This window comes from Berghia stephanieae, chromosome 15 (assembly GCF_034508935.2).
Source record: "Berghia stephanieae isolate SIO BIC M18660-M18661 chromosome 15, UCSD_Bste_1.3, whole genome shotgun sequence".
Classification (NCBI taxonomy): Eukaryota; Metazoa; Mollusca; class Gastropoda; order Nudibranchia; family Aeolidiidae; genus Berghia; species Berghia stephanieae.
The window spans coordinates 4,303,497-4,314,675 of NC_088374.1; the positions used below are offsets into that span (position 1 = coordinate 4,303,497).

General features: G+C 30.4%; 1 protein-coding gene and 1 long non-coding RNA gene across 5 annotated transcripts in view; both read left to right on the plus strand.

Annotated features, from left to right (window-relative positions):
- The window catches only part of LOC144960661 (uncharacterized), a 325,884-nt gene that overhangs the window by 132,873 nt on the left and 181,832 nt on the right, over nt 1–11,179 (plus strand). The gene's annotated exons all lie outside the window — the stretch shown is intronic.
- Nucleotides 2,308–11,179, plus strand: part of LOC144960662 (uncharacterized) — an 82,222-nt gene continuing 73,350 nt past the window's right edge. Inside the window, exon 1 of the long non-coding RNA XR_013642907.1 lies at nt 2,308–2,415. This is a non-coding gene — a long non-coding RNA (uncharacterized LOC144960662). The remainder of the gene's footprint in view (nt 2,416–11,179) is intronic.

Here is an 11,179-nt window from a genome sequence, read left to right on the forward strand (position 1 = left end):
TCTTGTGTTGAGAGTTCCAACTTGCTTGTATTCTTTATATTTTAAGAATCATGTAACCCTTCGGCAATCGGTGACGTCCCTTCCTTGTGGGTTTGGGGATGCCACGTCTTGAGCAGTACTAGTACTAGCCTGAGGTCCTGGATGGGTATAGACAGGGGCTTTTACCCTGGTGCATTTTGGTTGTAACTTCATGATTTAGCTTTCGGTTGCTGTTTAGATACATGGGGCGCAACTCCACATGTCAGTTTATTTTCAAAGTTTTCTTTCTTCTAGATGAACTGCCTGCCAGGGTTCACGATATTGATCTTCCCGGGTTTGGTATCTGAGTTTTCCTTCTCCTCCACCACCCATTGCCGATTTGTCCGCGACTATCTTATTTAATTCGTAGCTAACCTTTATATCTAATATAATATATATATATATATATATATATATATATATATATATATATATATATATATATATATATATATATATATATATCTTAATCCATAACAAATGGGCTCGACATGTTAAAGCTTGGGAGGTCACATATGGGAATGGCTGAGATTTTAATTATTGAAATAATCCACCTGTTGCTGATTAGATCTTTATTGAAGGATTGCCGGAAAGGGGGTGGGGGAAGGAAGCGTAGATTTAACCCATTGACAAGTTAACTCCGTACTGTGGATGGTCGCGAGAGAATAAAATTAGCCAGAAATATCGTCCTTTACAAATCAATCGATTTGAATTACCCACGTCTTCGCACAAACTTTCAAACCTGGGACTTAAGTAAGTCGTCAAGATTTTCAAGTTCAAAAGTTTTTGGGGGACATCTTAATGGATCGATTTTTTTTTTGTGGCCAATTTTTAGATTTAAATACTTGTCTGTCCTGAGTACGTCAGTTAAGTGCTTTAAAAGTTTGTTACGTCACAATCGAATTGGCTGACTTTTTAATTATGAGTTGTTTTCTTCCAAACGTTTATCTAACTATTTGAATAATCCACCTTTTGCTTGATTAGATCATAATTGAAGGATTGTATGAGGGTGAGGGGAAGATAGATGTATATCAGAATCGATTAATATCCTGACATTTCGTAATGAAGGGGAGGGTAGGGAATGCGCTTCAATCACAAATTACTTTGGCTGAAAAATACTCATTCACACACATACATACACGCACGCGCACACAAACACATACACATGCAGAAGGTTAGGAATACACATACACGAACAATGAACGACGCGTGTTGAAAAGAGACACGCTGGTGGGGAGGGAGGGGGGGGGGGTGTGCATATGTTTATACATAATATATATGATCTGCTATCTAAAACGAGCATACATTCAAGACGAATGAAATGTGAATTATTGAGTTTGTATCAAGGTAAAGTGTTTTTGTAAAATCATTTTTTGTTTGTTTCTATTGTCTGACGATTTTATTTAACTTATTAATTTATAATTCAACCTATTAAACAATTACTCTATAAATTACATCTTTAGATGATTCTATTTTGTATCATTATTATTATTATTATTATTTTATATTATTATTATTTATTATTATTATTATTTTTATTATTATTATTATTATTTATTATTATTATCATCATCATCATCATTATTATTATTATTATTATTATTATTATTATTATTATTATATTATTATTATTATTATTATTATTATTATTATTATTATTATTGTTATTAGATTATTATTATCATTATTTTATTATTATTATTATTATTATATTATTATTATTATTATTATTATTATTATTATTATTATCATTATTATTATTATTATTATTATTATTATTATTATTATTAATTATTATTATTATTATTATTATTGTTATTATTATTATTATTATTAATATTATTATTATTATTATCCTTTTTGTTGTTGTTGTTGCTGTTTGCTTTGTTTTAGAATTGATTTAACTTACACGATTTTTTAATTGCTGGGTGAGGTCCTGACCTCCCGTCAAACCATTCCCCCTTTACTATCCAATAATCAGCCATTTTACTGGCGCTGACCTTAATGTGTTGCCGTAAATCACTTTAAAACAATCAAAACGATTTATTAATTGGAAATACATTATTCATGTGTGAGTTACGATTGCCGATTGCCTAAAAAATAAACCTTTGAACAAGGGGTGGATTGGCGGAGCGGGGGGGGGGGGGGGGGGGGGGGGGGATGGAAGGGTGTGTTCAAAACAAATCAACCAATCAGCTACCAGTGATGTAATGATGGCGGGCGGACGAGAGGGAAAAAAATCCCTATAAAGTGATAAGGGAAGGTGGGAGGTAAGTTTAGTTGCGTGGCGGATTTTTCTGTCAGACCTACTATAAAAATCAGAGGCAAACGATTCACGACGTGTCATATCACATCAATCTTGTCTGAATGGTCAACATGCAGGGATTCAACTTCACGGTGAGTTTTATAGATAGAATGAAGTTGACGTCACTCAACGTTTAAGTTTTTTGCCCCCTTATCTTCCGGTTGGAAAATTTTGTGAGTTTCCCTTCCCCCAGGCGCATACTATCCATTTTTTAAATGTGAGAACATTTTTTTGTTGAAAATAGATTTTTTAAGTTGTTGTTTGAGTTTTTTGGGTTATGTTTATGACTGACGTTTTCGTTCGAGCTGTTTTTGAGTATTTCATTTTTATCTTCGTTTACGGGTCTCCCGCATAAACGGGACATCATTTTTTCCTACCCTTTTTTAAAAGCTCGCGACCCCCCTTTTATTTTTTCTTTTTCGTCCTGACTGTTTCAGAAAATTTGGGAACTTATTCAATTCGTTTTTTTAACTTCAGTTTAAACCCCACCAAAAATGGTGTGTTTTAGTATAATTTTACCGGGGCCCGTTTCCCCCGAGGGCCCTTGGGAAAAAAAATTTTAAACAGGCCAATTATGTCCTTTCCAGATAATATGGAGAACCCCATTTCCCGGTGGGGGATTTTCTTTTTTTTCCCTTTTTTTTAAACCTATTTGAATGGGTTTGGGGGAAATTTCCGTTCAAACCCCTAACTGTTATTTAAACAAAAAATTTCAATTCTGCCCCCCGGATATAAGAACACCCCACCACAATGATGTGTATCCTTAAATGGCGGGTACCCCTGAGGGAATTATTAAGTACTTTTTAAAAATTTTGGCGGGTATAAAATCGGGAATTTAAAGGGAGCTGAGTGCCCTCATTTTGCTCTTTCTATATTTGGTTTTAATTTCACTTTCTTATTTAACCGCCCTTTCTCCAGTCAGTAAATTACCGGGGTTTTGATTTTAATTTTTGATATTTGGGATTTTAAAAGTAAAGCAAGGGAAATGCTATGCAAATAGGTAAAATCCAAAAATTTTCCTTTACAAAATGTGTGTAACCGGAACGTTTAATAAAAACAACGAAATTGACGTCACTCAGCTCTCTGTTATTGTTTTTAGCCAGCCATGTCCAAAAACTAAATTTTTAATAACTAGACTAAAAAAGATTAAGTTTAAATAAAATTTTGTTTTTTGGGGAAAGTTTATGGGGCTGTCGGAAGTTTGGGTTTATTAACAAAGCCCCTTACCATCTGTTGTCTGATCGATATAATTAAATTTTAGAAATGATCTTTTTTAAATTGCTGTCTAAAAAAAAATTTAGCAAAGCAATGCTTGTCCCCAAATTCTATTTCGTATTTTTTATGTTTTGAATCCAGAAGCAGGGAATGATGGGGGACTTGTCTTACAATATCAAATCACATTAAAATGGTCACTCCTTTCCCATGGAGGATGGGGAAACTTTGTCAGGGGACAATTTTAAAACTCACATCCAATGGTCACCCATTTTTAAGGATGTGGCCCATGTCTTGCCCAATTCTACTCACTTTCCCATGGTCACCCTTTTTTAAGGGATGGGGGACATTTCGGGAAAATTATCTACTAAATTCATGGTCAACCCATTTTTTGGGGGAGTGGACAGGTCATGACAATATCTACTCACATTCATGGTCAGTCCTTTTAAAAAAGATGTGGAAATGTTTTGCCCAATATCTTTCACATTCATGGTCGGGTCCATTCATGGGGGGGTTTGTGGACATGTCATGAAAATATCAAAACTCACATTCATTGTCTCTTTTTTTAAAGGATGTGGCCCTTGTCTTGACAATATCTACCAAAATTCTGGTCAATCCTTTCATGGAGGATGGGCAGTCATGACAATATTTTAATAAAATTTCATGGTCACTCCATTTTTTAAGGATGGGGACAGTTTTTGGAAAAATTACCCTACCCCACTTTCCCGGGGTCAGTCCATTTTTTTAAAGGTTGTGGCAGTTTGGGAAATATTAAAAAAATTTTCAGGGTAAATCCATTATGGAGGATGTGGACTTTGTCAGGGAAAAATATCTACTCACATTCATGGCCCTCCATTTTTTTAAGGATGTGGCATTTTTGACAAATCTACTAAATTCAGGGGTCAACCCCATTCGGGGGGATGTGGACATGTCATGAAAAATCTACTCACATTCATGGTCACCCATTTCAAAGGATGGGGGGAATTTCTTGAAAAATTTTCTACTCCATTCATGGTCACTCCTTTTTTTAAAGGGATTTACTGTACTTTGGGTTCATGCTTCTTTGATTATTTTTTTCACCCCCTTTTTTTTTGGTTTTTATTCAGGGGGAAAATTTTTACCGAAATTTCAAAAATACCTTCCCTTCTAAAAATCTATTTTTAAATTTTAATTTTATTTACCTATTTATTGGGGGTATTTTGCATCAATGTAAAAAAAGATTAGACATATTATATTTTTTTGGGAATTTTCTTTTTGTCTATTAGCCATGTTTGAATCATTTTAATTAATTTTGTTCTCACGCTTGTTGTCAAAAACTTTTTTTAGATCAGTGTGTGTGTGTGTGTGGGTGTGTGTGTGTGCACGCGCAAACGTCTGTGTATTTGTGTGCGGGGGTGGTTATGTATGAAAGGGGTGTATAGGTGAACTTTGTGTTTTTGTTGTCTTTAAAATCGAAAAAGTCTTACTTGACACACATGTGAGACAAATTTTATATTAATTTATATGCAAATTCGTATTTATCTCGACTTGTAATGTTGGGGTATATTTGTGATATTAGATATTGATTGGTAATCAATGAAGATCATATTTACAAACGTTGGGGTTGCCATCATGGTTTTTTATTTTTACTTCTCTGTTCTTGTTATTGTTACTATTTTTATTTTGATAACGAAGGTGGAAGTGGTGGTGATGTTTAAAAGTAACCCGGGGGTGGTGGGGGATAAACGATACACTACTACACACTAATACTTACTATATTAAACTACTACTATAATACTACTTTTACTATACTTACTAAAATAATTTCTACTACTACACTACTATACTATACTACTAAGACTACTTCTACTTAAAAAAATTTTATCTACTACTCTAATACTACTTCTACTATATAAATTTCTTTCTACTTCTACTTCTACTCCCACTACGACTACTTCTACTACTACTATTTACTTTCTATACTATAAAACTACAATATACTATACTACTAAATACTCTTATAATTATAATAATTTAAAAATAATTAAAAATTTAAAATTAAAAAATTTAAAAATAATTTTAAAAATTAAAAATATTAACAATAAATAAAAATTAAAAATTTAAAATTTAAAAATAATAATAATTTAAAAATAATATTAATAAATAATAATTTAAATAATAATTTTAATTTATAATAATAATAATTAAAAATAAAAAATAAAATATTTTAAAAATTTTTTTAAAATAATAATTTAAAAATAATTAAAATTTAAAAATTTTTTTAATAATAACCCAAAAATAATAATATTAATTTTTAAAAATAATAATTTTTAAAAATTTTTAATTTAAAAATTTAAAAATAATAATAAAATTTAAAAAAAATAATTAAAATTTAAAAATAAAAATAATAATAATAATAATAATAATAATAAAATAAAATTTAATAATATTTAAAAATAATAATAATATTAAAAAAATAATAATTTTAATAATAAAAATTTAAAAATAAAATAATAAAAATTTTAAAATAATAAAAATAATAAAAATAATAATAAAAATTTAAAAATAATAATAATATAATAATAAAAAATAATAATAATTTTAATAGTAATAATGATAGTAATAATAATAATAATAATAATAATAATAATAATAATAATAATAATTTAATAATAATGTGATGATGAGGATGATGATGATGTTGATGATGATGATGATGATGATGATGATGATGATGATGATGATGATGATGATGATAATGATGATAATGATAATAATAATTAATAATAATAATAATAAAATTTAATAATAATAATAATAATAATAATAATACTAAAAAATAATAATAATAATAATAATAATAAAAATAATAATAATAATAATAAAATAAAATTTTAATAATAATAATATGAATAATAATATGAATAATAATAATAATAATATGAATAATAATACTAATATGAATAATAATAATATGAATAATAATATGAATTCACGAGTGATCTTCTTTATTGGTGGTAGTTTTGGTCTTATAACTTTAAGGGCCCGATTCGCGCTATATCGTGAATTAAATTGGACTCAAGCTGTCTATTGAAGGGATCCAATTGATGTTGATATTGTTGTTAATTCTCTGCCGGATTAACTATAAGGGTAGTATTTGATAATAGGTATCTTATTAGCTTCACGTGATCTTTGTCCAAGAAAGAGTCAAGGATTGATAACAGTTTGGTTCTGCATATAGTGTCGAAAGCTGAACTCATATCGATTGCAAGTATGGTAAAGTCTTCCTTATATTTCTCATTCCTGGCTTTCAGCCATTGATAGGCCAATACTGTCTCTACAGTGCTTCTTTCTCTTCTAAACCCCTTTGTGAAGGTGAAAGTTATTCCTCTACCTTTTCTCTAATTCTGTTGAGCGTGATTGTGCTTAAAAACTTCTCTTATCGCGGAAAATAAACGATTGGTCGTAAATTTTCTAAAGGGCATTTCTTTTTATTTCGGTTGTTTAGCAGAATGACTTTTCTACTTCCAAGATTGAGAACGTGTTTTGTCTTAAATATCCTATTATACATATCAGCTAGTATTTGCATGACGTCGTCGTCAAGACATTTTTGTTCTTCTGCTCTAACACCATCTAGGCCTGTCGATCTTTTGTTATTGAGCTTTTGAATGTCTTCACTTATTTCTTGGGGTGTTATAGGTGGTTGAATTGAATGGTTCCACTTCTTGATTGCCATTGTATTTCTCAGTGCAGTACACGCTTATAATGTTTATAATTACTTTATCATTACACAGTGGCGTGGGGCCATTGGATCGAATGGTGCCAGGCACCATACCGATCTTTTAAAAATCATTAACAGCATAATTTAATTTAAAATTTAAAAAAAATTTTAACTTCCACTGTCTTTCACCAACTGGCCAATTTACCCTACTGCCTTTTTTTGTCTCCGCTCTATTCAAGATTCCGTTCACGCACTGCGCCGATCGTGTGTTGGTGACATCACTGCGCGAATTAGTGACTGAATCAACACCGTGGTGCAAAACAATCCGCTCCAGTTAAAACTCTATCCATTAGTATCGCTACAGCTGACTGAGCGAGAAACTGGGTCGAAATTATATACTTCTTCAAATAGCGGAAAACCCCTCGACTTGTGCCAGGATTGAGAGCTCCACAGTTGGACTGGAGGGATGCCCCAAGTTGCACCATTTACGTCATAATTAGGGTAACTTCGGCCATCCAAAAATTTACATTAACTGTGAACAACACTGATCATTGTCAAGTTTTTTTGTAAGTAGCAAATAAAAACAACATAAAACTTTAAAATATGACATAACAACCCCCCCCCCCCCCAACTTTTTCACGATTATTGAATAAAGTAATCCTTTGCAACGAAGCATTGTGGACGAATTTACCAACATTTTTCTTACTTGTAGTGCCGAGTTGGTTACGTGTGTGTGAGTGTTTGTGTGTGCGTGTGTGTGTTAGTGCGTGTGTATTTGTGTCAGTCAGAGAAATAAAGCGAATATTGTCAACAGTTATACTTTGGTGTGTATTTTGATTTCTTAAGCAGTACTTAAGTGGAGTGATTTTTTCTTTGTGATGCTTTAAGATCTGTGCAATCATTAATCGTATTCCACTGATTTCCAATTATTTGAGATATGCTTTGAAATTGTGTTTTGTTTTAAAAAATGAATTGCAATGAATTAAGTTGACTCTTTGCTTCACCGACTGTTTGGGAGATTGAACTAGATGACAAATTAGAAATAAAAGACTAGTTCCTCACCAACCAAACTGATTTTGAATTAAACACAGGTGTGGAAATCTCGAAAACGCTCTTTTTCACTGACATGGTATGACAGACATGAATGGCTCATAGTTAGTTTAGAAAAAACAACAACGTTTCTTTTGTTTTTATTGTTTACTTTTTACAGATACAACAAAAAATGAACAAATCATAGAAATCTGTAGGCTGTATTGAACTTAACCACTTTCCCTCGTATTTCTGGACCTCCTTAAACGTTGTTTTAGCACCCTTAAAAGAGTGAAAAAAAATTTTTTGCAAAATTCAATGAAACAGGAGGGGTTAAATTCGTTAATGATTCCCGTCAATTCACAAAGCTGAAATAGTTTCCCTTCCAGATTTCAATAAAAAAATTATAAAAAGATTTGCAGATTTTCTTTACAGTACAAAAAGTAAGTTATTTCTGTCATAGGTTTCTTTTCTCTTTTGATTTACATTTATACAAATTGATTGATTATCTACCAAATCCAATCCTTCAAATGGTGGACAAAGAATAATTGCAAAGACCTTTCACCCGGACTTGTATCCGTGTTGTGGCTTGTTGCTTTCATGAAATTTTTTTTTGTGAGTTTTGTCCACTCGTAAAAAACCATCGCCCCCTCCCCAAACCTTCCAAAAAAGAGAGTTTTTAACATGTCCTTTCCTCTTAATCGGGGTTCACGTTTTATAATTTTTTTTTTATTCTAATCAGGGGCCCCCACCATGTGCCGTCAATACGCCACGCCGCTGTCATTACAAAAGGTCTTATCACATTTATCTTGTTGTATTCACCCTTTGAACATTTTCATACTGTCACTCGTACTATTTATTTTTGTCACAATCTCATCTATTTTCTCTTTGTGATTCATTGATTGAGATTTAATTTTATGCATGACTTCATTTTTCTCTCTTCATTTCTTCTTCGCATCCGTATTTGGCAGCTGTTGATGTCAAGTCTCAGTTGTTTTTTGCTGCTGTGATATGGTTCATTAGGTAGTAATCTTGTGTTTGTGCACTACTTCTCTCATGCAGTGTTGTTTCCCTGTATCAGAACGTTTTGGACAAGATGTTTTTTGAAATTCAGCCTTGTTAGAGGAACCCTTTTTCTTTAACGAAAGATTTGAAGCGAGTTTGTTTTTGAAATTTTCTTTGATAGGTATCATTAGACTTCTGAAGTCTTTGATCGAAATAATTTTTTTTTTTGTAATACTTATGACTTGGTTAGTTTAAATTTTCTGTTGGTCTAAATTTGAAACTAAGAGTTTATAGTCTCTGGATGTCTTCATTCCTGCATATTGTCCTGAATCATTGGGAATTCGTTTGTAATGGTCCAAATTAGGATAAGTCTATCTGATTGTCTTATTGATAATTTGTCACAGAATTTTTTACGTTCCATGCCATGTAGAAAAATGTGGGAAAGGTGTTTAAAGGCACTATTACTATGAATAATTTATGGCCGCAGCAATAATCAATAAGTTACTGCCTATTTTCATTACGCATTCCTTTGGAATAAGCACCACGGCATGTTTCGTTGTTCGTCTTTCTAGTTTCTATTTAGGCATTGAAATCACCCTTGATTACGATGTTGCCATTTACATGGTCTCGGATTATCTTAGCCTTGTCTTTGGTCTCTTGTATGATTATTGCGCAAAATTTGTGTAAGTAAATAGATCCTCAATTAGATTTTAAAAATTAAATTTTGAGGAAATTTCCGCCGGGCATAAATGATGTGATGTTCTTTCTAATTGTAAAACGTAAACAATAGTCGAAAACTACTTCCGTAGTCAAGAGACTTCAATTGATGTTACTTAATTTTATTTAAATTTTCGGGTAATGGTTGTTGAAGAGACTCCGATAAAATGGTCATACATTGTCAAAATTCACACAGAACCTTATCAATCCCCTTTTTAGTTTTATTAGTAAACGTATTTAATGAACAAATACATTAGTAAATAATCGGAATCCTTGGGAGATTCACACAAATTCTTTTGTAGGGTATTTTATCGTCACGGGGTCGAACGAAAATTGAATCACGGAAAGTAATAGTGGGTAGTGAGTAGTAGTAGTTGGAGTAGTAGTAGTAGTAGAAATAGTAGTAGTAGTAGTAATAGCAGCATAGTATTACTCTAGATAAATAATATTACCTTATTATTTTTATTTTTATTATTATTATTTATTATTTATTATTATTATTTTATTTTTTATTATTATTATTATTATTAAATTTTTATTATTATTTTTTATTATTTATTATTATTATTTTATTATTATTTTTATTATTATTATTTTATTATTATTATTTTTTTATTTTTATTTGACTGTCCAATTCCCTTGCTTTTTTATGGCACAGACATGACCTAAAAGTGAATCAGGCGCCATTAAACCATAAAAAAAGACTAATGATTTTATTTTTCTTATTTTTATTTCAAAATGATGGTTTTTGTTTATCTCTGCATTCTTGGGGAAAAACAACTCCTGTCCCGTCGTGGAAGAAGAGATAAAATTTTTGTTTGTAAACCCCTCTGTAAGTCCTTGTTTCAAGCATTACAAAAGTAAAAGAAGAAATACCCAGGCATTTATATAGGCAATCACTACTATATTTAACTATTATATTTTACTAAAGCGGTTTACATAATAATAATAATAATAATAATTTTAATAATAATAATTTAAAAATAAAAATTAAAAATAATAATAATAATAATAAAAATAATAATAATAATAAAAATAATAATAATAATAATAATAATAATAATAATAAAATAAAAATTATTTTATTATTATTATTTTATTTTATTATTATTTTTTTTTTATTTTAGATTATATTAGTTAGTTTATTGTCATTATTTTATGTATTAAATTTTTAAAATTTTTTTAATATTTTT